Source organism: Rhinolophus ferrumequinum, chromosome 7 (genome assembly GCF_004115265.2).
Source record: "Rhinolophus ferrumequinum isolate MPI-CBG mRhiFer1 chromosome 7, mRhiFer1_v1.p, whole genome shotgun sequence".
Taxonomy (NCBI): Eukaryota; Metazoa; Chordata; class Mammalia; order Chiroptera; family Rhinolophidae; genus Rhinolophus; species Rhinolophus ferrumequinum.
This window is the reverse complement of record NC_046290.1, coordinates 20,957,687-20,983,370: the sequence shown is the minus strand read 5'-3', so window position 1 is coordinate 20,983,370 and position 25,684 is coordinate 20,957,687. Positions and strand designations below refer to the sequence as shown.

The window sequence follows — 25,684 nt, the reverse complement described above, 5'->3', positions numbered from 1 at the left end:
AACAAAGGACATCTTAGCTGGGTCATAAGTTGACTCCAAATATAAGGGATCCCGTACTGTCCCAATTAGAACGGAGTTGAAAAAAACTGGGGGGAAAATTTGGTTACATAAATGTAAGTGATATAAATAAAACAATCTTTACCTTTAGCTATTTATTAATACAGCAATACAAATACTTGTATGTATGTAATTATATACATGAATATTATGTAAACATCATAGAAGTTAATGATAATTTAGAAATATTTCCAGTTTCCTCTCACTCCTGATTCTCACACTTTAGGAAAACATTTATTCAAAGTCTTCAGTGGCACCAGTATATTTACACCCGTTCCTGTGATTACGGCTACATTCTGAGTTTTCCAGAACATATCCTCTTCACTTCCATTTAAGTTATTTGGATAAAGTTCTTATCTTGTTCCAATTTTAAATGATCTTTAAAGGTCTTGTTTACAAAGAAATCCAACACTTGTTACTGTGAGGTCAGATGCACAGGAATATTACCAGACTTTTTTTAACTTTCCTTTTTTTTTTTTACTATTACTTCCTCAGTTGACCTCTATAAGCATCCAAAACCAGTACTGACTAAGGTCCTTTCAGGCTAATGTGTGTTCTCTAAATAATACTTTGATGTTCAAGATAAAATAATTGTGAGATCCTCTCACAGTATCAGAGAATTTATGAAGACTTAAACATCCTCATTCTTGACAACGTGTTTTGTGTTTTTGTTTTGGTGGTGGGGGCGGTGAATTATATTTGGGCATGAGATAAACTGTATAACTTCATTTCCCACATTTTCTCCCATCTGCCGTTTTCCCTCAGCAGGCCATCATGGCAAAGTGGTACAGAATCATAAGTGGACTTTCTCAGGGTAGAGCTGGGGGACTTCAGAGGAATCTAATATGTTGGGTCTCAGAGGACCCAGAAACAGGTTTCTGTCTCACAGAACAGATGGGTGCTGCCACTGGAGCCAGGCTGGGAGGGTCACTGGCTTTCTGTCTTGTCTTTTTCCTTCAGCTTTTAAAAACAAATTTATGCCGCTGTGGTAGGATCCCTTTAAGGGTGGCAGCAGAGGATCTGCCTCAGGGAGACTCCTCCCAGATCCTATCCCACCTTCTGAAGGGGGTGAGATCCACCCTCTCTCAGCCCTCAGAAGCACCACTCGCCACCCACAAGACTCTGAGCTCAGCTCTCCTGCTGCTAGAAGGCACTGCCAGCAGCAAAAGCAGCCAGAGAGGGTTGTGTGTAAGAAATAGGGAGAATTTTCTGGAACATTCTGAAAGGCCTAAACACCTTGGGAGCTTCACTGAGCCCTGCCTATCACTTACATCAGTGACTGAAGTAGAAAGAACAATGGACAATGCTCCAAGCTGTAAAAGAGGCTCACGGCAGCCATTAAATTTCAGTTCAAAGAGGACAGAGGGGTGGAGGAGGAAAAAAAGGTGATAATGATGATGAATATACATCAACACTGTGATTTATAATAAGAAATATATGTATTTGGTCTTTGCCTACTGTTCCTGGCACAGAGCTCCTAAAGCCCTTGTAGTTTTCCATATAAGAGCCATAGGACATCTTTCCTTATAATATTTAGTTCCAGAAACAACTCCAGAGCAAGACAGGTGAAATGGGTATTTTTTTGTTATTCATAACAAGTCCTTCCAATCACATCTTAGTTTATGGTAATATGGTGACTTTGGAAAGTCCTTAAGGATGGGGGCTGGTTGGCAGGTGACCCAGGCACAGAGGGTGGAACTTTCAATCCCACCCCTGACCTCCAGGGAGGGTAGAGGGGCTAGAGACTGAGTCCAATCAGCAAGAGCCCATGATTTAATCATCAATCAATCGTGCTGCCACAAAAGCCCAGAAGGATGGGGTTGGGAACATGTGGAGATGCCATACCCCTGGCCCCACTCTTTGCCCTATGCATCTGCCATCTGAGTTGTACCCTTTCATAATAAACCAGTAATCTAGTAAGTAAACTGTTTTCCTGAGTTCCGTCAGCAGCTCTAGCAAATTAATCCAACCTGATTAACCCTATTAATTAATAGGAGGGGTTGTGGGAAGCTCCTATGTATAGCCAGTTGGTCAGAAGCACGGGTGACAACTTGGACTACTTTTGATTGGCATTTGAAGTGTGTATATGTGTGTGGGGGGGGGACAGTCTTGTGGGACAGAGCCCTTAACTTGTTGGACCTCAATCTCTGTCCACATAATGTCTGAACTGAACTAGTATTATTTTGTGTGGGGAAATCTCCACCCCGCCCTCCCCACACATTTGGTGACCAGAAGTGCCAGAACTGAAGTAGCATTCAGAGAGTATTGTGCATAATGTAAATGAAAACAATAAACAGAGTTTTCCTTTACAGCAGGGACAGTGAGTCATGAAAGAGAGGAAAACCCAAAGGGCAGGAACCGAGGGAATGTTGCTGGAATTTGGCTGCACTCAGAAAAGCGACCTCCAGGGCAGCGTCCAGATTCTCACCCGTAGACTTGAGAAGGTTGTGTCCAAAAGTAACACACAGACCCAGCACTGCGGAAGTTTGATAGTTACAACATGAAAGATGGGAATTGGCCTCATTCTCCCTGGGTTTTTCTCCATTGAGAAAACTGACCTTTTAGCCAAGCCTCGTTTTATGACTGAGGAAATCACTCAGGGACGTTTACAGTTGACAAAGCACATTGAAGAAGCAGCAAACCCGGTCTCGGGGCCCGGGAGCTAAATTTCACTAAGGGCTTCTGTGCGTGGCACTGTGATGAACACTCTATGTGAATATCTCGGTCCTGGCCACTAACCTATGAAGGAGGGATGCACCTTATCCCCATTTTACAGTTGAGGTAAGCAAGGCAGAGAGGCTAACTGTCCCCAGAGTCATTTACAAGCAAGTACGTAGGCCAGCTGGGTTTGGAACGTCACTACTTTACTAACAAGGTTTATATGTGGAGTCAGACAGAACTGAGAATATGATATATCCCCTTATACTAGCTAAGTAATTCTGGGTATGTTACAGCCCTTCTGAGCCTCAGTTTCCAGATCTGCAAAATGGGCTTATCACGCAGCTATCTGGGTGTGAGATCCTTTAGTTAAAGCCCCTAGCACAAAACCTCACAAATAGCAGGCATTCAGTAAAGATACTATCCCCCCTTATCTTTCTCTAATCTTCCTGAACCTGCATCTTACAGGTGAGGGGCAACACTTTACCACAACCCCACCCCCACCCCGACTTGTATGTGAAAGAATGTAACATTGGAGGAAGGAACATGAATTAATGACATTTATCTTATCACATGAAGTGAAGGTCTCAGTCAATCGGCTTTGCTTCTATTTCTTACGGGAAGGCTTTTTCTTATTCATCTTAAACCAACTTTGCATTGTGAATTAGTGGAGCCACAGGTTTCTATGTTGTAGGGAACACTTATCCTCTGGTCCTGGAGCTAAATGGACTCATCGGCAAATGCCCTCCAGGGAAACTCTGCAAGGCCTGACTTGATCACACTTGTGCAGATGAGGACTGCGAGTCTGGCTCCAATAACCACAGGATGTAGACAACTAACGCACCCAGCGCAACCTCAACACCTCATACACCCACATAAACCATTGCTCCAGAGTTTAAAGTCAGTGAAGAGAGATGTTTAAGAGAGGCTGTGGGTTGGTCCAGATATTTCCCCCAGTGGTCTACACCGGGGTGGGGGGGTGGGGGCAGGGGAGGTATGTGGGAGCTTGGGTTAGAATCCACCGTCTGCATCCTATTAGGCTCTTTTATGAGCTCAGAGCAGCACTGTCTGGTTTGCATTTGCAACACAGAGGGAAGCAAGAGGAGCAGCAGAGAGGCTTTCTCAAGGATACCACATGGAGGTTAGTTTCACCAGAAAGTACCTATGAGATGACCAAGCAGTGTGACAGTAGGGAGATAGGAAAAGGACCCCTAGGCGGAGAGTCAGGGCACCACGTCCTGGCATGATCCATACCACCTACCACCTGTGCTCCAGATCAAAGCACTGAACCTCTCCTCCTCAGTGGCACCTTAAAATGATGAACCCGGATTAGATACGCTCCGAGATTCCTTCTAGCTTGAAAATTCTATTATTATTTCAATTCTTTATGAAACCTCTTTATGAATCTTTATGAACTCTGAAAAAACATTAAAACGCGTACCTAGCATAATGTGCTGCCTGTAACTGACACTTGGTAATTGTTTACTGCATAAATGATAGAACCAATGCTGATAAGGATACAAATAAAGGTTATTTTTTTAAAAATCAAGTCACAGGTATATCATGCCCACATATACAAGGTCTGACAATTCAGTTCACAAACTTGTTGCACTGATGTTGCCAATCTTTTTTGATATCAGAGAGATTATTCATTATGAATTTGTACCAACTGGACAAACAGTTAACCAAGTTTACTATTTGGAAGTGCTGAAAAGGCTGCGTGAAAAAGTTAGAGAAAATGACCTATACTTTTCGCCAACTATTCATGGCTCTTGCATCACGACAATGCACCAGCTCACATGGCACTGTCCGTGAGGGAGTTTTTAGCCAGTAATCAAATAACTATATTGGAACACCCTTCCTACTCACCTGACCTGGCCCCAATGACTTCTTTCTTTACCAGAAGATAAAGGAAATACTGAAAAGAAGACATTTTGATGACATTCAGGACATGGAGGGTAATATTACGACTGCTCTGAAGTCCATTCCAGAAGAAGAGTTCCAAAGTTGCTTTGAAGTCTGGACTAGGAGTTGGTGTCAGTGCATAGCTTCCCAAGGGGAGTACTTCAAAGGTGACCATCGTGAAATTCAGCAGTGAGGTATGTAGCACTTTTTCTAGGATGAGTTCGCGAACTTAATTGTGAGACTTTGTATACCACATACATTCATGTACTCCTATATATATGTATGTTATAATTTCACCTCATGGGTTGCTATGACCTCTGTATTCAAAACAGTATACAGGCATACCTCGTTTACTGCACTTTACAGATATTGCGTTTTTTACAAATTGAAGGCAAGACCCTCCACCAGCAAAAAGATTATGACTTGCTGAAGGCTCAGATGATGGTTAGCAATAAACTGGTTTTTAATTAAAAAGTTAAGCCAGGTACATTTTTTTCTTTAGACATAATGCTATTGCACATTATGGCTAGAGTATAGTGTAACTATAGACCAGAGTATAGTGTAAACACAATTTTTATATGCACTGGGAAACCCCAAAATTCGTGTGATTCACTTTATAGAGATATTCACTTTACTGAGGTGGTCTGGAACCGAACCTGCAGTATCTCTGAGGTACGCCTGTACTAGATATTATAGGGAGAATAAGCCACACCCCTGCCCGCTGGGACTAGTAATCTAATAGAAAAGAATACTAATATACAAGAATAATCTAATACACAAGAATAAGATGACAACTCTTGGACAGGACAAGATACAATTCAAATTCAGATGCACTAAAGTAAACATAACTGGTACTGTGGAGCCAGACACGACAATCAAGCTTTTATATGAGAGATGGACACACACATCTAGGGTCCCAGCAGGAAACAGAAGGCACACTCAAAAGGGTTGAGGCAGGAGGAGGCACCCTGGGTGAGCAGCGGCTGGGAAACTATTACTTCCTCTAGGTCTGAAGGGAAAGGGGAAGAAGCAGTGTGAGCTGGAGCCATGAAAGTGAGCTGCCCATCAAGAGCTTAAAAGAAATCAGCCGTCGATAGAATCTTAGTAAGTTTCAAGGGACGATTGTGAGGGGGATAAACGCCCCAACACTGTCTCCTGCCTTCTGATCCGCCTATGCCTCCCAATGGCTGAACCCAACCAGAAACAGGACAAAGAGAGGCCAGATATTGTAGTTCATAGAAGGAAACCTCTTGGTACAGAGAAGAGAATGAATTGGGGGAACGGGAGAGAGGAAGGAGAAAACACGCACACTTATAAATTATACAAACACACACATACACATTTGAGATATATTTGGGGCAAGTATGTCTTTAACTTTTCAAAAAAGATGATTTGTTCTACTAAAGGGTTGCACCATAGGATGAATCTAAATTTAAATATCAAGGTCTTCAGCATATCCCAGCTATAACTTAACTGATAAAAGCGGAAACTTCTTTAATTGTAAGTAACTTCTACATAAGGCTTATGTTGCCCGAGACATGGTGTATTCGTTTACGTAGGGCCTAACAAGTGAAATTGCGAAGACAACCTGCTAGCCAGACAAAATGGTCTCCTAACAGTTTTCCTTAGTCCTCTATCCCCACCAGCCCAATTTCCAAAGATAAAACAAACTCCGAAGTTTGCACACTAACATGTTTTTCCATTTATATTTTCTATCAGTTGACAATTAAAACAAGAATCTCAGAGGTCAGCCAAAAGTCTTAAATAACAAATGAAAGAGTCAGATATATTATCTCTGGACTCAAAAGTGCAAAGCGACACGTTATAGGAAACCACCTGGAAAACGGCACTTGGCAGGCGACGTTTCAGGGATCCAGGTTTCAAACGGCCACTCCTTGCCAATTATGCTTAACTTAACCGGGACCCTTGGGAAAAGCTCCAAAAGTAGTAAAGCCTCTATAATGCAATCCACTTTTACGTAGAGTTCTACTGATGGCAAGGGGAACCTGGATCTGGGTGGGGATCAGGATGGCACCTAAGGATGGCGGAGCCAGGAGAAGGAAGACGAGGGTTAAAAAGTGTCTCACGGTCACCTCCCAATTAGTGACCACCTGTCTGAGGTTTCTCCGGACAGTCCCCGTCTCAGTTATTCTAGCCCATACTACTTAAACGTCCAATCCTGGGGAAATAGTTACACAAATTATGGTCCTTTGACTCTATGGGAAAATATGCTGCCATTAAAATTAATGAGTCTGTAATGACATGAGAAATTCTTTTGTTTATTCATTCACAGTAATGTTTGAATCCCTACTGCATACTACAGATGGTGTTCAGGCTATAATGATAAATTATGTAGCGCATATATTCCATAGCACAGAATGGGCTCCAGAACCAGGCTGCCAGCATTTAAATCTTGGCGCCACCACTGGAAAGACAGGCAACCTTGAGCTGTTTCCCTGAATACTATCTCCATTATAATAATAGCACCTGCTTCATAGGATCATTGTGAGGATGAGATGCGCTCGTAAGTGGAAAGCTGATAACATACCCGGCAAGTAGTAAGTGCTCAATAAATCTTAGCTCTATGGCAATAGGAAGTGCTCATCCTTACAGCCTGGATTTAGTAAGACATACAGCGACAAACAGGAAAATGATGGTACACTGCTAGGTGCAACTAAGCGCGGGCTTCCCTTCAGGCTAACATTTTAACGGGAATGGAAGAGATCAGAAGGGCCTCCCATTCATAAAAGTAAAGAGAGTGTGTCTTTGCCACGTGAGTCAGACTGGGGAAAACAGGGACGGACAGTCTACTTTTCCTGCATTCCAGTCTTCCTGACACCACTGAGCGCTTCCGGTGTTAATTTCATTCAAATCTTCCCCAAGTCTGGGATGCACAAAGACAAAGCATGGACGATGAAGTGTGCAGGCAGACGGGCCAGCTTCCATGATCACAGGAGTGTGTGGAAACTAGTGCCAGGCTTTTCACAAGCTGGAATGCATGAGGTTCCTTCACTGCCTTATCATTGAAGAGCAGTCTTCACTTCCGTGACGGCCCCGGAATGTTCTCTCACTGGGATCAGCTAGCACTCTCCAAAGCAAGGTTTCTTCTTCCCAGCCCCCCCAAACGTCTCAATAGTTATTCCTACCTTTGAAGTTGGAAGAGAGAATACAATTACTTTCATCTGCCTGGAAAACTGGCAGAGTAGACAGGAATCGTACTTGCAATCACAACGAGGAATCAGGCTACTCAGATCAGGGGAGCCCATGATCTGCCTTAGCTTTTTGGTGATGAGATGATGCATAACTAAATGTCCACCTGTATATGATACCAAACAATGATACCAAACTCTGATTCAAAATGGCTTGAACAGGGAGGAAATTAACCATTCCACATGATGGGAAGTGCAGAGGACGGGTGGGGCTCAAGCCATGCTTCTCAGGGACTCGCTGGGATCTGCTCTTTCCTGCATGCTGGCTGCCTCCTAAGGCTGGAGGCAAGATACCGACAGCATTTCTGGACAGTAACGGGCCAAGGAAGCAACAGGGTCATTTATTTTTTGCGTCTTTTTCTCAGTAATGAGCAAACCTTCCCTAGAAGCTCTGCAAGAAACTTTGCTTCACACCTCATTGCCCAGACTTGGCTCACACACTTTCCTACCCTTGTCTCTGGGGTGTGGAGTGGAGGTACTGCAAACCAAATGGCTAATCATCTCAGAGAACAGATGCTTCTGGGTCCACATGACCGCTGAAGCACCTAATGGGCTTCTGGTGAGGACCAAAGAAGGAAACGAACGTGAATATATTTCAAAGAACTTAATGTGCTATACAGTTATTCTCACAGATAGAATTCTGATAAGCGTTAGCACCAAACACATTTAGAAATGCCTCTGCCTGATATTCCACACATACAAAGAAGCACAATTAATGACCGGATGGAGAAGAGGCTAAGATGCCTAATATAAATGCCCAATAACCATTCTACTCACAGCCTGGGACATTGGTAATGACTACTGCTGAGATGACAGTACAACATGGCCCATTTGCATTTCTGTCCCCAGTGGGCACTTGCAGGGGTATAAATACAAAAGTGAGAGTTGGGAGGAGGGTTCCAGGGCACAGGTGGGGGCATCAGGCAGAGTGACTTAGTCACCAATAACCATAATAGACTGAAATGAGAGTAAAGGAATTTTTTTAAGTGTGGGGGAGGGGGTTCACTCAACTCAAAGCAAAAAAGAACAGAACAACGACTGCAACAACATTTTGGAAGCTGGAAAGTGGTCAAACCAGTGGTCACTGACTTAGCAGATGAGAGAAAGCTACACAGCAGTGCGGGAAGTCTGGAAGCAGGCTGGGGTTCATGCCACAGACCTTCAGAAAGCCTCTGGAATTGGGGGCACCAGCCACTGAGGGGGCAGCGGGGGCCCAAAAGCAGGAGGGCTGGCTGAGAGTCTGTGCCTGTAGCTGTCAGACCCCTGTGTCCCCTCCTCTCTCAGTCCCAGCTCCTGAGTGGCTGCCTGCCTTCTATAACATGTTTGCTCTGCTGAATTAGACACCATGTGTAGCAGAGAGACAGTTACTGCTTTAAAACAGGGGAATAACAGACAGTCTCCATACCAAATGTAGATTCCTGGTCTCCTTCCCGCATCTGGCTCCCAGAATGCCACACCGATTCCCCTCAGTGTGGGGGATTTCTCTTCCCCTGGTCAGCGTCTTCTGCGAGGAAAGACCTTTCGCCAACAAGTGGGATTCCTCCAGTAAAACTGTTCAGCATGCTAATCCACCAGCAGAGGTGCTCAGGGCCAGCCACACATCTGAATGACCTGGGGAACTTTTAATAATCATTATTACTGGGGCCCTAGCAAAATCATGCATCATTCAGTGACTAGGTAAGTATGTATGGAAAGTTCCCTGTGTGCCAGGCATTGCTGTGGATTCTGCAACACCGTTCTAGATGTCATTCCTGGTAAGGAGGCACTAACTATTTCTGGATACAAGCCCCATCCAGGCATGCACCCCTTCCTGTCAGCTTTTCAGTGATCAGTTCAGGATTGTCAGGCATTTGAGGAAAGCCTTTAAAATGCAAGATTTGAAATAAAAAACAATTAAAAAAAAAACAAAACAAAAACTAAGAAGAAACCAGAGGAAAAGAAACCATGCAGGGAGAGAGGAATGCTTCAAAGAAGCTGTCATTGAGATCCACAGAGACTTGAAAAGCTTTTCATCCGTAAAATGAGAACAGGAGGTTATAAAAAGAAAATTTCAGAGATTTCTTAAAGAGCTCTCGGAAATTAGAAATTTGATAGCAGACATAAAAATTCAGTGTATGAGTTGGAAGATAAAATTAAACGAAATTTACCCGGAAGTACAATTTTATTGTTTTTAAAAAGGAGATAGAAAACAGAAAAGTAAAAACATTCGAGATTCGATCCATGAGGACCCCTTTCTAAAGTAATAGGTGTTCTGGAAGAGAAGAGGAATTACTATTTTTTTTTTAATTCCAGAAAGCTGTTCAGAACTGAAGAGCACAAGTTTCCAGATTGAGAAGGTCCATTGAAAGCCAAGTAAAATGGATAAAAAAAAGACTCAAGTGTTATAATGAGAGAGAGAAAGGACATTACAAAGAACAAGGAGAAAATCCTAAAGACTTTCAGAGAGGGGAAATAATTATATTCAAAGCATCAGGAATTAGAATGACATCAGACATCTCGACAGCAATATTGAAACTGGAAGTGCAGTGCTTTCCAAATTCTGAAGGAAAAGGATTTCCAACGTAGAGTTCATACCCCAACAAACTATCAAACTTGGAAGATCCCCAAAAATATTATCTCCCATGTGCTCTCTCAGGAGCTTCTAGAAGATGTATTTTACCAGAGAGAGAGAGAGGAAACAAAGAAAGAGGATTCAGAAGTAGGGTCTAGAAAGCAGGGGCTGCCACATGAGGAAGAGGCAAACCGCGTCCAGTATGATGATGAGTGGAGAGACCGGGATGACGGCCATGCAGTAGGCCTCAAGAGCTGCAAATCCAGAGAGGAGCAGGAGGCCAGAGGGCTTGGTGAGCGAGAAGAACAAGGTGGAGGAATACGTACTCGCTGTCTAGACATACTATGAAGATTTGCAAGCAGCTGGCTCTGGGGCACAGGAGCTCAGGTGGGTGAGGGGTGGAGCGAGTGACTTCTGTTCCCAGTTATAAGCCTTGTGGAAATATTTGACTTTTTACATTTTGTACCTCCTATGTAGAGTTTCGATAAAGAAGGAGAGGAATCTCAGGCTCTGAATCAGATTCCAGAATGAGAACCCACACAGGGATCAGGAAGAGGTTCCCGAGTAGTGTCCTGGGGAACCGTCTTCTAGAAGGAAGCAAAGGTACTTGGCGAGCCCACCAGGAAAGAGCAGAGTTGCTGAAGAAGGCAGAGCTGATTTGCCGCAACATAGATGGCCCTGCAGGGTATTATGCTAAGCGAAGTCAGACTGAGGAGGACAAATTCCATGTGATCTCACTTATAGGTGGAATCTAAAGAACAAAATAAAACAAAACAAACAAAACAGAAACAAGCTTATAGATACAGAGAACAAACTGATGGTCACCAGATGGGAGGGGTGGGGGGGATGGGTGAAAGGGATTAAGAACAACTGTCAAGAGGGAAAGGGGGGCGGGCTGATGGCAGAAGAGGGTAAAAGAGGTCAAATATATGGTGACGGAAGGAGAATGAACTCTGGGGTGGTGAACCCACAATGTGATAGATAGACGACGTATTACAGAATTGTACGCTTGAAACCTATGTAATGTTACTAACCATTTGTCACACCACTAAATTTAATTTATAAAAAAAGAAAAACGTCCTTAAGTGGAAAGGAAAAAGAAGTACAACTGCCAGTTATAAAAATAGTCATGGGGATGTTAAGTACAGCATAGGGAATATACTCGATACCGTCGTAATAACTATGTAGGGTGCCAGATGGTTACTAAACTTATCCTGGTCGTCACTTTGTAAGGTAAATATCTAATCACTATGGTGCACACCTAAAACTAATACGATACTGTATGCCAAATAATTAAAAATAAGTTTTAAAAAGAGCAGGGCTGAGCATGTGGCAGAGCAGGTGAGAGGAGAACTCGATGTCCCAGGAAACAGGCCAGAATGGGGTCACTTTCCCTTCAAGGAAACAGTTCCTAATTGTGACCTGCATGGAGTTACAGAGATCAGTAGGAACAGAGGATTAAAGGAAGCTCTGTGCCAGGTGTGGTCAGGCAATTTATGGTGTGAGAAGGCAAGCAGAAAGGCAGTTTTGGGAAACTTTGCTGCTCTTCCCACTGTCTTCCTTACACTCTAGATTAGGAAGAGGTTGACTGAATCTCCTCAGTTACGCCCAGCAGTGCAGGCTCGCAGAGCTCCAGGCTAAAAGAGCCCGAGCACGCCTGAAATCCTGAGTCCAAGTGGGTTTCCCCGGTCACTTTCCCTGGTACATCCTATTTGTTTCTTCTGTGTGTGGCCCAGCCTGAGAACTTTTTTCTTTCCTTTGGAACCTGACACAGACCTTTCCCAAAGCACACCCTACCAATGAGTCCTCAAGGCTGCACCCTAGGGACAGTGGGTTTGACAAGAGATCCCGAAAGCAATTAACTGTGGGTGGGTCCTGTACCGTTTCAACTTCATTAACATCTCAGGAGGTGGGGTAGAGGGAGAGAGGGAGGGAAGGAGAGAGAGAGAGAGAGAACCTACAGGTCAATGAGTATTTTATGGCTGGAGTAACAATTGGGGATAGGACCATCCTCTTGTACCTTACTTTTCAATTAATCTGCAAATGAATTTAGAAGTGCAAAGTCTGAGAGTACTATATTTTATGTATATTTACAGATGCTTCTGTATTACAGTTTATGCCATCCCGCTTATGACATCAAACTCAGCCTGACCTATTTTCATAAAAAGTGTTTACTGTTTACAATCGCAGAATCTTTTCTCCAAGAAATGGTTCCCAAGATGACAGCTGTAGTTATCTCCTCCTTACCCCCACGGCATGAGACAGAAGTGACTTCATTTCACTCCTAGCATTTACAAACTGCCTCCTAGAGAGTAGCAACATGATAGAAAATGTCATTCTCTTTCCAAACATCCTTCATCTTTAAAATCTTTGATTTGTGGCTACTACAAACAAAACATTTTGTGAATCAGTGTCGGGGAGTCCTCCAAGCAGACTGTTTAGGAGTTTGAGGCAAAGATGCGTCCCCAAAGGAGATCATGACCTCGTGAGAGGGTCAGAAACTCTTCCAGCTGGTAGAAGACACAGCTTTGCTCTACCCCAGATTCGTTCCCCTGCTAGGGAGAGTGAGAGGAACAGCGGAAGGGCAGTGTAACAGACGCCAGCGTTGCTGGAACCGCGCCCCGCACCCCACATTCCCTCCTTGGGCTTCCACCGCACCTCTAGTCCAAGGTATTATCTTAAAGAACCCTGGATCTGGAGCCCCTCCCGACTTGTCCCTTGTGTCCCCCTTTCCAGCGCTCCCCCACCCCGCGCATCACACACACTCAGGGCGCCTCCTTCCGTCTAGTACTTGACAAACCAGTTCCAGTTCGGTGACTCCTCCCAAGGAACACAAACCATCTCTAAACACGCAAATCCAGTCAAAAACAAGACACCCAAGTGATCTGCGAGATTACAGCGGGGCCCTTTGGAGGCTGCTGCCTTTCTCTGAGGCTGTGGCTCCATTTCCTCAGTCTGCCCCCCAACCCAGATGGAATGGGGGAAGCCGGAGGGTTTTGTTTCTTCAGCAGATTCCTACCTCCGGTTTTGAAGTCACCTTCGGGGGTCTCCTCTCCGGTGCCTTCGGCGCAGTCTCGGTCGGTCGGGAGCAGCTGGGGTAATCCTCACGGGCGGGGCGGGGCCCCGCACGCCCGGAGCGGTCCAGGCCCTAATCACCTGCTGGCCCGGGCCGGGCGCGGAGGGGCTGCTCAGGGCGCGCGCCCCGCCTCGGACACGGCCCCACCGCGCGCCTCTTGACTGCCCTTCTGGAACATGGTTCCTGCAGGGGTTCCCGAACGCTCCTCTCGGTCCGCTACATGTCTCCCTCCTCCCTCCTGCAGCCCCGGTAGGGGAGGTGATGAAAAGACTGTAATGGAATCCCAGCTCGGCTCGTCACTCCCCTGCTCACTTGTCAAAAGTCCACAGCATTCCAGAACCCCTTCCCTGGTCACTCCCCTCGCAGGGAAAAGGAAACCGTCCCGGGGAGGGTCTCGGGGAGTTTGCTGATGCAGACACTTTGTTTACATCAAGTGCTAAGGAGCTTCCAGAGGTACCTGGGAGCAAGTTTGAAGGAGAAAACGTTCTATCCCGAGACCCTCGCCGGGTCCCAAGTTCTCCCTCCAGCCGCCGCAAGAAGCTCCACCTCCCCAACTTCGATTCATTTCATAACTGCTCCGTTTCATAACCAGCAGCAGCATGGGCTCTTACTGGGGGTGGGGGAGCCCAAACGAGAATCACAACCATCACCCCGGGCAGGATGTCAGGAAACTTTCCAGAAATCTCCAGTCAGATTCTTTCTGCCGGAGTAACCAAATGTACCACTGCTGAATTACAATCGCCGGGGACTGCACAACGTAAGCATTTCCTTTACACCTTCTCCTGCTCCTGCGCCCCTCCCGTCTTCTGGGGGTTCAGTCAACAAGTCATCCCCGGGAGAGGCATGAATGGGCTTGGGCCGTGCGGCCATCTCTCCAGCTGCAAACTGATGAGGAAGCCCGACCCATGAGGCCGAATTGTTTACATCACACCCACTGAGGGCTTCCTGCCTTAAATTAATGGGAAGACAAATAAGACAGGAAAAGAGTGTTTGCTTTTCTTAAAGCTGGGGTGGGGGGGCAGGCAGAGAGAGGAGGTATCACCCCACCTTGCATTGAATGATGAGGTTGCTTTTCAAAACTTCAATCGTGTTTTATTCCATTTTCCCACTTTAACACTTGCTGAAAAGTAAAAGCATTGCTGTGCCAAACCTCAAACTATTAAGGGACTTCTGCTCAAAACACATTTTCACCTGGCTTGGAGAGGGATCTAGGTTGGAGCTCCGGGGAACTAGAGGTGGGGTTGAATGGGACAAAGCTTGGCACAAACGGAAGCCCTGCACCTCTGGGGACCTGCAGATAAGCACACACACTCACACCACTCTTTGGGGTTCATACCAGAGACAGTACTTGACAACTAGTCCTATCCCCCACTCCTATGCCTCTAAAGCTATGGTTCTCCTCCTGGGCATCCAGCAGCCCCTGAAAGTAAATCAGGTTTGCAAGGGACAGATCTGATAAAATTCAAAGCAATTAATTACAAAGGAGAAGGCAAAAGAAGATGTTAGTTCCCAGTATTATTACTGCCACTGGAATGGGTACTTCAAGCCTGGGAGGGGCCACGCCATGTCAAGACTCGCCTAGACATCTACCCTCTCTCAGAAGCAGCCCACAGAGCACACGGCAAATAACCATCATAATTACCAGTCCTGGAATTACCCCAGTTGCTTCATTCAGATTGGCACGAGAGCAACCTGGGAAACAGGCAGGATTGCCAGGTGGTGACATTCCTCCTTTGGAAGTCCTGGAAGGAAACCAGACCCCAGGATAAAGTGTATCTCAAGGAGGTGTGAGTATCGCAACCAACACTGACAAGCAGACTTTAGAAGAACACTTCATGTGCCCAGGGAGAACAAGCTCTGCAAGCCAATCCTCAAAATACTGCAATTCCTGGAGCAAAGCAAGTTAGGCTGATGATTTTAGAAAAAGCCAAGTGTATCAGAACTTTCTAATAAAAAAGTCTGCCTTACAAATATTATAAGGGTCTCAGTGAATGCTAGCTCCCCCCCACTTCCCTTTTCCCCTCTCTTCTGCCATGAGGTGGTAGTCTTCATAGATTCATTAACATACTTTTATGAGGCATTTGGGCATTTGATAACTTTTATGGGAGTTAAGTTCAAATTGGATAAGTTTCTAATAATAATTTCAGAAGTGCTCCTTTTCTTCCTTTTTCATTGCTTTCTCCACTGACAATTTCTAATGCTTTACTTCTAACCTTCTCTACTGCTTCAATCTGATAGATAACTCATAATCTGCAAACCAGTGCTGTTTAAAGTAAATCCACGATTTTAAGTAGTATGCAAATTAATATTCCCCTTTCCCCCACCAGCTTTGTTGCCTAAGCCCAGTTTGGGTGTGTATGTGCTGGGAATTAAAATATAACCACATCTGTATAAGATCTTAATTTCAGGAAAGCTTTAAATGCATATGACATTCTCATCAGCAGGCCACAAAGATATGATCTGGTCCGTCTTTTCCCTCACCAGGGTTTCACTGCTGACTGGAAAAGAGATCAATGGCTCCGTAAAAAAAAAAAAAAAAGGGGGGGTACTAAAACTATAGCCTCCAATTTTATACTGGGTCTGGTTTAAATAATACTCAAAATTGCTATATGCACACCCACAGTGTACAGATAATATTAATTTGACTAGGAACTGTTGATATGTTAGGAGAATCCAAAGTGGATTCAACACATGAAGGAAATGGTTCATTAAAAACAGTTTAGAGGTCAGCATGACGGCTAATTACAAAAGCAGTATCCTGAGGGGCGATGATCAAAATGACAGGCACAAATAGATTTAATATCTAGATTCAAGAAAAAGTGACAAAGACATGAGGACTGCAGCAGCCCATGCAGTTAATGTGAATCTGCGAGTCATACTGATAAGAAATAGGCTCCACGATACTGGGGTGAATTCACGTGGGTGGGAGTTAGACATGAAAGGGAAGTGCCTCTCTGCATTTCTCCCTCCCCCATAATAGAGAATTTGGCAGCAGACAGACTCTTATTAGGGTGGTATGCCCAGTCTGAGGCCCCTTATTTTAAGGAAGATGTTAGAGACCCTGGAAAGGTTCCAAAGGAGAACCTAAATGATTAAAGAGACAGAAAAATAGAACCTTATGAAGGAAGGTTAAAAGATTTGGAGTTGTTTAGTCTAGAGTGAAAAAGTGCCTACAGGCAAACGTAACAGTCTCCCATTTGAAGGGTTATTACAAAGAGGATGCCTACCAGCTGTTCTATATGTCTACTGAAGACAGAAGAGGTAAGAGACTCAAAAGCAAGATTTAAATTTGGGTCGGACATAAAGAAGACTTGCTTCACATAATGAAAACTGACTTGACGTTGACATCGCTGTGACGGAGATCTTCACCCATCTGACCCCATTCCAAGTGACATGACAGTCTTACAAGTTTAGGCGGAAGCCAGGCTAGAGAATTTCTTTCATTCCCTTCTAGGGCCACAGTGTCCCTCGTGTCTCCATTGAATGTGGGAGCAAAGATGCTGAGTGTCCATGTTCCCTAATTCACAAAGTGCCATGAGAATGTAAGGCTGCCCACAAACATATGCCCGCATTTCACTGGATCTCTTTATTTATTGGGGTAGGTATATCTAAGAATACGTCCAACTTTAGACACTGAATAGATAAGTATATTTTATAGATTCACTCCTCTATAGAGTTTCTGTGTATAGACAGCATTGCTTTTTGTTTAGTGGGTATACAGATATTAGCTGACGGTGATAATGGTAATAATAGCTAAGAATTATTAAGCGCTTACTGTGATTATGTGGGGCACTGTGCTAACTACTTCATGTAGATTATTTCTCATTCATTTTTTGACGTAGCCCTGTGAAGTGGGGAAAAGTGTTAGCCTTATTCTAACACAAGGAAACTGAGTCCCAACGAGGTTGAGTAACACAGCTAGTAGATGTTGGAGTCCTAGTTCAAACCCATATAGTCTGACTCAAAAGGGTATGCTTAACTAACCGTTATACCACTGCCTCCCATCATTAAGTATTTTTAGCTTTTGGGTGGGGAGAAACATTGCAAAAAAGAAGCATTTATGCTTCTTGGCCCCAAATGATTCAAAACCAAGCCTTCCCCAGGTTTACCTCACCTGGAGAATGCAATAGCTGTTGCCCACCATCGCAGAGGAAGAAAGGACTGACTTGGCCTTCCGAATGGCAGCATGCATTGCTATCTCCCACGAAGCTGAAGAATCCGATCAAGGTTCACCTGTATTCTATTAATTAGAAACACTTGGCTATTCACCTATAGTCTAACCTTGCAGATAGTAGGTCTTTCATGACTGTTGAATGAATACAACTGCATTATGTCTGTGATGCTGTAAGACAAACTGAGCTGAATTGAGTTTTTCCAGCATGCTGGTCGTCAAGGCTATGGTGGGTCATTTCTATGGGCCTCTTATCAGATGTTCCCTAAGAGTCTTAAAAATCCAACTGTTTCCTTTAATTCAGCATCCATGAGAAAGCATATGGATGGTCACATATTTTCCCAAGTCAACGACTTTCAGATCAAGAAAAGATTTGTAAAGGGGTTTACTGAGTGCTGTTGTATATCAACAATAGATGATTCATGAGTGAAGCAGACATCAAAATGATTTTTAGAAGGCAAATGAACCACACACAAACAAAAAATGAAAAGCCTTGATGCAAATTACTCCAAAGGACAGATATTTTCCCATTAGGATAATTTATCCTGAGTCTATAAACAGAGAGGGGCATAATTATCCAAGTGTTTGCTAACAGATCTAAACCTTATGTAGCTGGAGAAAGCTACATAGAGAGAGAGGAAGAAAGAGGAAATTCCCAGGAGAAGATTCCCCAACCACATCCAGGGCCTAACAGATCTCTATAAATACAAAAGCCAGCAGTGGTACCAAGCAGAGCATGGGAAGAAACCTCAGGATTTTAACCCAAGCCACAGAAATAACTTTGAATTGTCTTAAAACTAAACAATGACAATTCTAGCCAATAAGCTTTTAGCATGGGCAGAGTGGTGAGTTACTGGTGTTCCAGATGTGATTAATCGAAATATGATGCCCGGAATAAAAAAGGTATTCAGTAAACGATGACTGAATGCATGGATGAGTGAATGAATGTCTCAACAGATGACCAGGCTGCCTCGTTCCCCCTTTGAATTTCTGTTGGAAATAGATCTTTGATGCTTCAAACCCAAAGCTCTCACGGAGGGGGGGAACCATTTGACACTGGTACTCTGGGAACATTTCGTGGGACCAGAGATTGGTTTTCGACCCAAAGATACCAATTTATGATCTTGCCATGAACACAGGAAGGGGAGTTGCAGAACCTGTGGACCATCTTTGCAGGCCTTGATTCAAAAGCTTCCCTTATTTACAGTATAGATTCTAAACTCTATTTGAAGTCTGACAGAATCAAGTACTAAATAGCAAGCATCTATTGAGCACTAACTGGAAGCTGGGTCTTGTTCTAAGCGATTTACATATGAACTCACTACATCCTGATTACAACCTTCAGACTGTGTACTACTATCATCAACCCATTTTATAGGCAACAAAACTGGGCCAAACGATTAGCTAAGTATCTCATGGTCATACAACTAGTAAATAGAGGAGCTGGAACTCAGATTCCATCTGGAACCAGCACTTGCTCTTCAATGCTGTACAAATCTTACCTCTGGTCACTCCTCAACACAAAAGTACTGTCGCAAAGTGTTTACCCAGAATAGTCAAAGAACATTCTGCAGGACGTGTTCCCTGACCTCCCTGGCCCACTGTTAGCTCTCTCTTCCCCGTGCTCACATCACCTATTCTCAGTGAACACAACTGTAACGTACTCGGCTCACATGACATCTTTCCAGCTAGATCTTAACTTCCTCTGGTGTTGGGACTGTGTATTGAATGGTAGCCTGGGGATGTAGTAGAAAAAGAAAGACCTAGATTTAAAGTTGAAATCCCATAATTATTACCCACAGGACTCTGGGTAAGTCATTAAACATTTCCTACTCTCATAATCAAACCATATTCCTTAAGGGCTTCTTGGGAAGGGGAGATTAAATGAGAAATGTAGCGGAAGTGTCTAGGATGATGTCTGATATTGTAAGCCAGTTATTCTCAGCCACTCGCTTTTGATTCCCAAGGGGCATTCGACAAAGTCTGGAGAGATTTGTGAGAGTCAGAACTGTGGGGAGGGCTCAGCAATGCACCCTACAAAGCGCAGGACAGGCCCCCACATCAAACACTATCTAGTCCAAAATGTCAGTAGCAATAGTGGTGAGGTTGAGAAACCCTGCTGTAAGTCATTAAAAATGTATTAAAAATAGAAATTCCCATTTTCTTCCCTTTCCTTATTTTTTACAGTACTGTGCTTATGGTAGCTATTCAATAAATTAAATCCTTCTTTAGTAAACTTATGCATAAATGGGTGCATGAATGTACGAGTCCCGAGATATTTTGCTGGTAAACACCTGACTTGAAGGTGTGGTCTAGTCATGGTAGGGTTTTGGGTGGGAGTTAATTAACCTAGAACCAGAACCTTCAAATATCCATGCTCCATGAAAGGAATTGTGAAAGAAACCCAATCCACTGCTGCGGGCCTGAGCCCAATGAAAGTGATGTCAAAGTTGACCCTGGGAGAGCAGAAGGACTTCAAGTCCAGCTCCTCCTCACTGGTCACTGCTCCCCAGGGACTTGCTGTCACTCTGCTCACGTTCACCTGAATCTAACGCCCACTCCCAAGAATAATACAGCAAAAGAGCCAGAAGCCCATGAGAGAGTTTGTTCAATGTCTTGTCCCTTGTCCACTGCTTACCCCTGCAACAACCTCGCACAACCTGGAGCCCCGTCAAATGAGCTCTCACCCAGAATGCTAGTTGAAAAACAAGGTGGAATCCAAAAAGGATGTACAGTTACTATCTGAAGCCTCCAACAGGTTCAGTAGGATCGGTTGCCAGAACTGGAGACCCAAGAATAAAAGCCTATGTTCCTGGATATAGCATTAACGACATTAATACAAACCAGAAGAAAGAGAAACAGAGAGAGAGAGAGAGAGAGAGAGAGAGAGAGAGAGAGAGATTTTCTATCTCCCATTCTCCCATTCTTCAGACTTGGTGGCAACATCTGCTTCCATTTCCATCTTTTATAGTCAGAATACATGAGAGATTTTTGTGTGCTTGTACATGAGAAAATTTAAAACTTAATTGTCGCCTCCAGTCATCTCTAAGCATCTCCAGGAGATATCCTGAACTAAATTACCTGTGTAGAACTGTGAGAACTAGATAGGTTTTCCCTTGCTTTGGGCTCCTGAATACATCTAAGCGGGACTGTCCTCCCCACTTTAACCACCTTCCCTTGGCTGATCCCTACTCTCCTCTCTAGAAGCAGGGCTACACATCACCTTCTCCAGGGATCCCCCCCTGAGTCTCCCCTACAATATGTCCAGGGCTCTCGGTGGTTCTTCAGTAACATCCTCACTGCCCATTCACTTGTCTGCTTACCCTTCTAGACTACGAACTCTTTTAGGGTAAGGTCATATGGCCCCATTTACTATTTTATTCCCAGGGCCTAGCATTGTGCATGGTACATAAAGGTGCCCAGTGAATATCTGTTGAATGAATGAATATAAATCAGGAGACTTCCACATGTATTCATTCCCACTTCTACTTCTTGAATGTCTGCTATGAACCAGCTATCTGTTTAGGCACTGGAAAAGCAACTATTACTACCTTGATGTTAACAACAACAATAACAGTAAAAGCAATCACAGCTAATGTTTATCGGACATTTACTATGTACCAGGCATCAGGCCAAGCTCTTGTATGTATTCTCTTTCAACATTCCGCCCCCAATATCCTATGTGGCAGATACTATTATTATTCCCATTGTACCAATGAAAGAAAGATGCCAGGCCACTCCCATGGATGTTAATGTGAAAGAATTTCTGACACTGAAGTTCCTCAAGGCCTATTTACATGGGCTTGGAAAAGATTACCTGTGAATTCACTCATGAGCTTTGTGGATATCTGTCCCCTTGCCTGGAAAGTCCCTCGCCATGCTTCATATTGCCTGAAATTTATTTTAAAATATTTTCATACAGATTATCAAGTGAGGACAGCTGTAATCTATACTCGAGAGGCCGTGTGCTAACGTTTGAAGGACACTTACCAGAGTCCGCGTGCTGCAGCGGGAGAGGCAGCTGCGGCAAACATTTGAAATATCACTATCTCAATCTGCAATAGAAGGTTCTGTAGTTACCAAAATGGAGGTGAGAACTATTTTGTTTTCATCTGTGGAATGAGAGATTTTTAAGATAAGTTGGTTAGAAAGGTTTTTATAGGCACCTCTGTCCTTGCCTGCTGAGCTGTGAGAATTCAGGGAAGCCAGCTCCCCAGCACCTCTGCCTGGTGCTTCAGCTGTGGAACTCCATAGGTCGGGGGTCCCCCCACTTAACAGAGGATTCTGTAACTAGGCCTGACAATAAAGTCAGGTGATTCTTCCCACAGAGTACTGTTGCCAGCCCTTCCGAGTGAACCTGCTGGAAAGGGGATCATTGGAGCCCCTATCGGAACAAGAAGTAGAGATGTCACCGAACTTAGAAAAGTAGGCGGTGGGACTATTTCTGTGCCTGCTTGCTAATACCCGCTGTGTGTATGGCAGGAGTCAAGGACTCGCTTTCATGGTGACGTACCCAACCTTAATCCCATTAACGCGGATTCCTGTCAACTGCATATGATTGCATGTTTTCTCTTCAAGGACGTAATACCAGAGTATTACAGATCCACGTTCTTGTCTCTGCCGCTCTGGCCTGTTCCATGTACTGGCACTCCTGCCCCATCTCCCCCTGCCCTGTTCCCTGGACCAAAGGAACATATTCCAGCCCACGGAGGTCTTCACATGGACCTACCCCTGAGAACTGGGACTTGGCCAGGATGGACTTAGAAGTATTTAATCCATTGCAGCCACTGCCCATGTCTAGGCCCGGTCCACACCTCAGCGCTGCCAGCTGGCTTTATAACAGTGAGTGCTATGTTCCCCAGAAGGCCCTTCATAGACTCTAAGGAGAGTTAAAGCTGGATAGTATCGCAGGGCCTCCTCCTTTCCCGGGAGGCCTACATCTACCAGGGGTTGCTGCCCTTCCTTCCACAGGTTTGTACCAAGGTTGCCAGATAAACTATAGGAGACTCAGTTAAATTAGAATTTCAGGTGAAAAGTGAATACTTTTAAAGTATAAGTATGTTTAGGTATTGCATGGAATTTTTTATTTGGTAAATAAAGCCCAGTTTGTACTCGCTACTCAGTTTTTATAAAAAGCACATCTACATTCATCTACATTCAGGTAAGTAATTATACAGAAAACAAAACATATGCAAATTGTTAAATCTTGGAATTCTTGAAAATGTCCTTTGTGCTGTTTCTCACTCTGATGGATGCCTTCTTACAAGGATGGGTTTTTAATCATCTTCGTTAGAGCTCACTTGAAGTCCCTCACCACTGCCTAACTTTCTCACTTGGTATATAATTCTCTTCCCGTGATCACTCTTTGCATCATTAAGTTCAACCACTTTGACCCTTCTTCTCTTCACAAGCAATTATCATTCGATTGAGTGCTTCACCTTGACTTGCTCTGTCAATGATCTATCAAAACATGTCCTCTTTACAGGTCAGTGAACCACATTAAGGAAATATTGAATGGCTAGTGAGTCATCCCCCGAATCTTCCAAATTGACCTTAAGGATCAGATTCCTCTTCCTGGTGGCCCCATGTTCTCCAACTCTAGGAAATCCTTCCAGAAAAGCAACTCCAACCCCAGTTCTGATGTGGTCCACCATTGCTCTCCACCAGCTGGAGAAAGTCCTAGTTGGGAAAAGCAAAGGACCAGATAAAGCTCCAAACTTCTCCAGGTCCCAGAGACCAACTCAACCATGCTGTTTACAAATGGTGCCATACAAAGGACACACCTTCTACCACCCCAGGAAGTGGAGAGTTTAACCCATTTATGAATGCACGCCTGGGGGTGGAGAGGAAGGGCGTGAAGGGGAACTAACGCTGCAATTACTTTCACTTTTCATAGAGAGTAACTGGGATTGCAAGGGAGAGACTGTGGGTAAGACTCAGAGAGGAAACCAAGGTAGCTGGCAAGATCTGACAAGACGTGGATGATCCCGGGTGGGCTGGTTAGAAAGGCAGGAAGGACATTAGTGAGGTGAAGAAAGAGTTGTTAATGTATCAAGTGGGTAAAAAAAAAATCATGTTGAATGACCAGAGTCACAAAGAACATCATTGAAAACAGCCATTGTGGTAGAGAGGTAAGTAATGTCATAGCTATTTAAAACTTTCATCATATTATCAATATTATCATCACTTTTACCTATCACTTCATTCCCCATGAAAAAGGTAAGGTATATAACTACTATACTCATTCCATAAAGAAAGAAAATGCAATGAGAAGGATGTAGGAACTTCTAGGGATACAGGTTTTCTGACTTCTGGTCTAGGGAAACTTCCGTTTTTTTTTTTTAATATTTTTTAATTTTTCAATTCCAGTTGACATGCAATATTATATTAGTTTCAGATGTACAACATAGAGATTAGACATTTATATAATTTACAAAGTGATCACCCTGATAAATCTAGTACCCATCTGACACCATACATAGTTATTAGAATATTATTGACTATATTCCTTATGCTACACTTTATATCCCCGTGACTATTTTGTAACTACCAATCTGTACTTCTTAATCCCTTCCCCTTTTTCACTCACTACCCAACCCCCCTCCCATCTAGCAAACATCAAAATGTTCTCTGTATCTATGAGTTTGTTTCTGTTTTGTTGACTTTGCTTTTTAGATTCTACATGTAAGTGAAATCATATGGTATTTGCCTTTCTGTCTGATTTATTTCACTTAGCATAATGTACTCTAGGTTCACCCATATTGTCACAGATGGCAAGATTTCATTCTTTTTTGTGGCTGAGTAATATTCCATTGTGTATATGTACCACCTCTTCTTTATCCATTCATTTATTGATGGATATTTAGTTTAGGTTGCTTCCATACCTTGGCTAATGTAAATAAACATAGGGATGCATATGTCTTTTTGAATTAGTGTTTTGCGTTTCTTCAGATAAATACCCAGAAGTAGAATTACTGGGTCCTTCTTTGTCTCTTGTTATAGTCTTTGTTTTAAAGTTTATTTTGTCTGGTATAAGTATTGCTACCCTATTTTTTTTTTTTCATTTCCATTTTCATGAAATATCTTTTTCCATTCTTTTACTTTCAGTCTGTGTGTGTCATTTGATCTGAAGTGAGTCTCCTGTAGGCAGCATATGTAAGGGTCTTGTTTTCTTATCCATTCAGCCACCCTATTTCTTTTGGTTTAATCCATTTACATTTAAAGAAATTATTGATAGATATTTAGTTATTGCCATTTTATTAGTCATATTTTTTATCTTTTTTTTCTTCTTCTTCTTAAAGAAGTCTCTTTAACACTTCTTCTATTACTTTTTTGGTGGTGATGAACTCCTTTAGCTTTTTCTTGTCTGGCACAGGGTGCCCTCCTTGCCTAGCAGACAGTTGTTGCTTTATTAGAAATCAACTGGACCCTGGCCAGGAAGCTGCTTTCAGACTCAGCACATTCCAGAAGGATGTGCTGGCATTTGGCATTGGGCCGTGTGAGGGTGAGCAGCCCAGTGGGAAGTGAGAGGCCTGGGTTTGGGTCTCGGCTCCTTTTTGCCAACCTGGATTCTCCCATCCATAGCTGGGGATAATGACAGTTACCTTGCAGAGCTGTTTTGAGCTATAAATAAGCTGGCGCGTGGAGAGTGCTGGCACAGGACGGCAATATGCATCAACATTATTATTAAAAATGACTCTAATTGCAGGTTCAGGAATCTAACTGTAGAAGAGCTCGAATAGATGCAAATCCCCACTAAGACAGGGATGAAATGGATGAGAACTGATAGTTTTTCAAAGCTACCAAAAAGCTTGTCGAGTTACATGGTTTTGAAGTGACAAGAGAGTTACAAACTAATAACGGCTCACATTTGTTGACGGCTTGCTGTGTGTCAGACACTGTGATAAGCCTTTACATGCATATTCTCATTTAATCTCCTGTCACCTTATAAGTTCGGGATTGTTCTTCTTTTCCCCCATTTTATAGTTAGGGAAACCTTGGCTTAGTGGGGTTAAGAAATTGCCCAACGTTACACATTTCGTAAGTGACAGGATCAA

At 43.6% G+C, this 25,684-nt stretch overlaps 1 protein-coding gene across 3 annotated transcripts in view; it reads right to left on the bottom strand.

Annotated features, from left to right (window-relative positions):
- PDZD2 (PDZ domain containing 2) overlaps positions 1-25,684 on the bottom strand; it is a 329,192-nt gene that overhangs the window by 163,434 nt on the left and 140,074 nt on the right. Inside the window, exon 1 of one of the 3 annotated variants that reach the window (XM_033110380.1) lies at positions 13,400-13,972. The exons of the other annotated variants lie outside the window; for them this stretch is intronic. The gene's annotated coding sequence lies outside the window, so the exon portion shown is untranslated. Of the gene's footprint in view, positions 1-13,399; positions 13,973-25,684 lie in introns of those variants that run through there. 3 annotated transcript variants of the gene reach the window in all.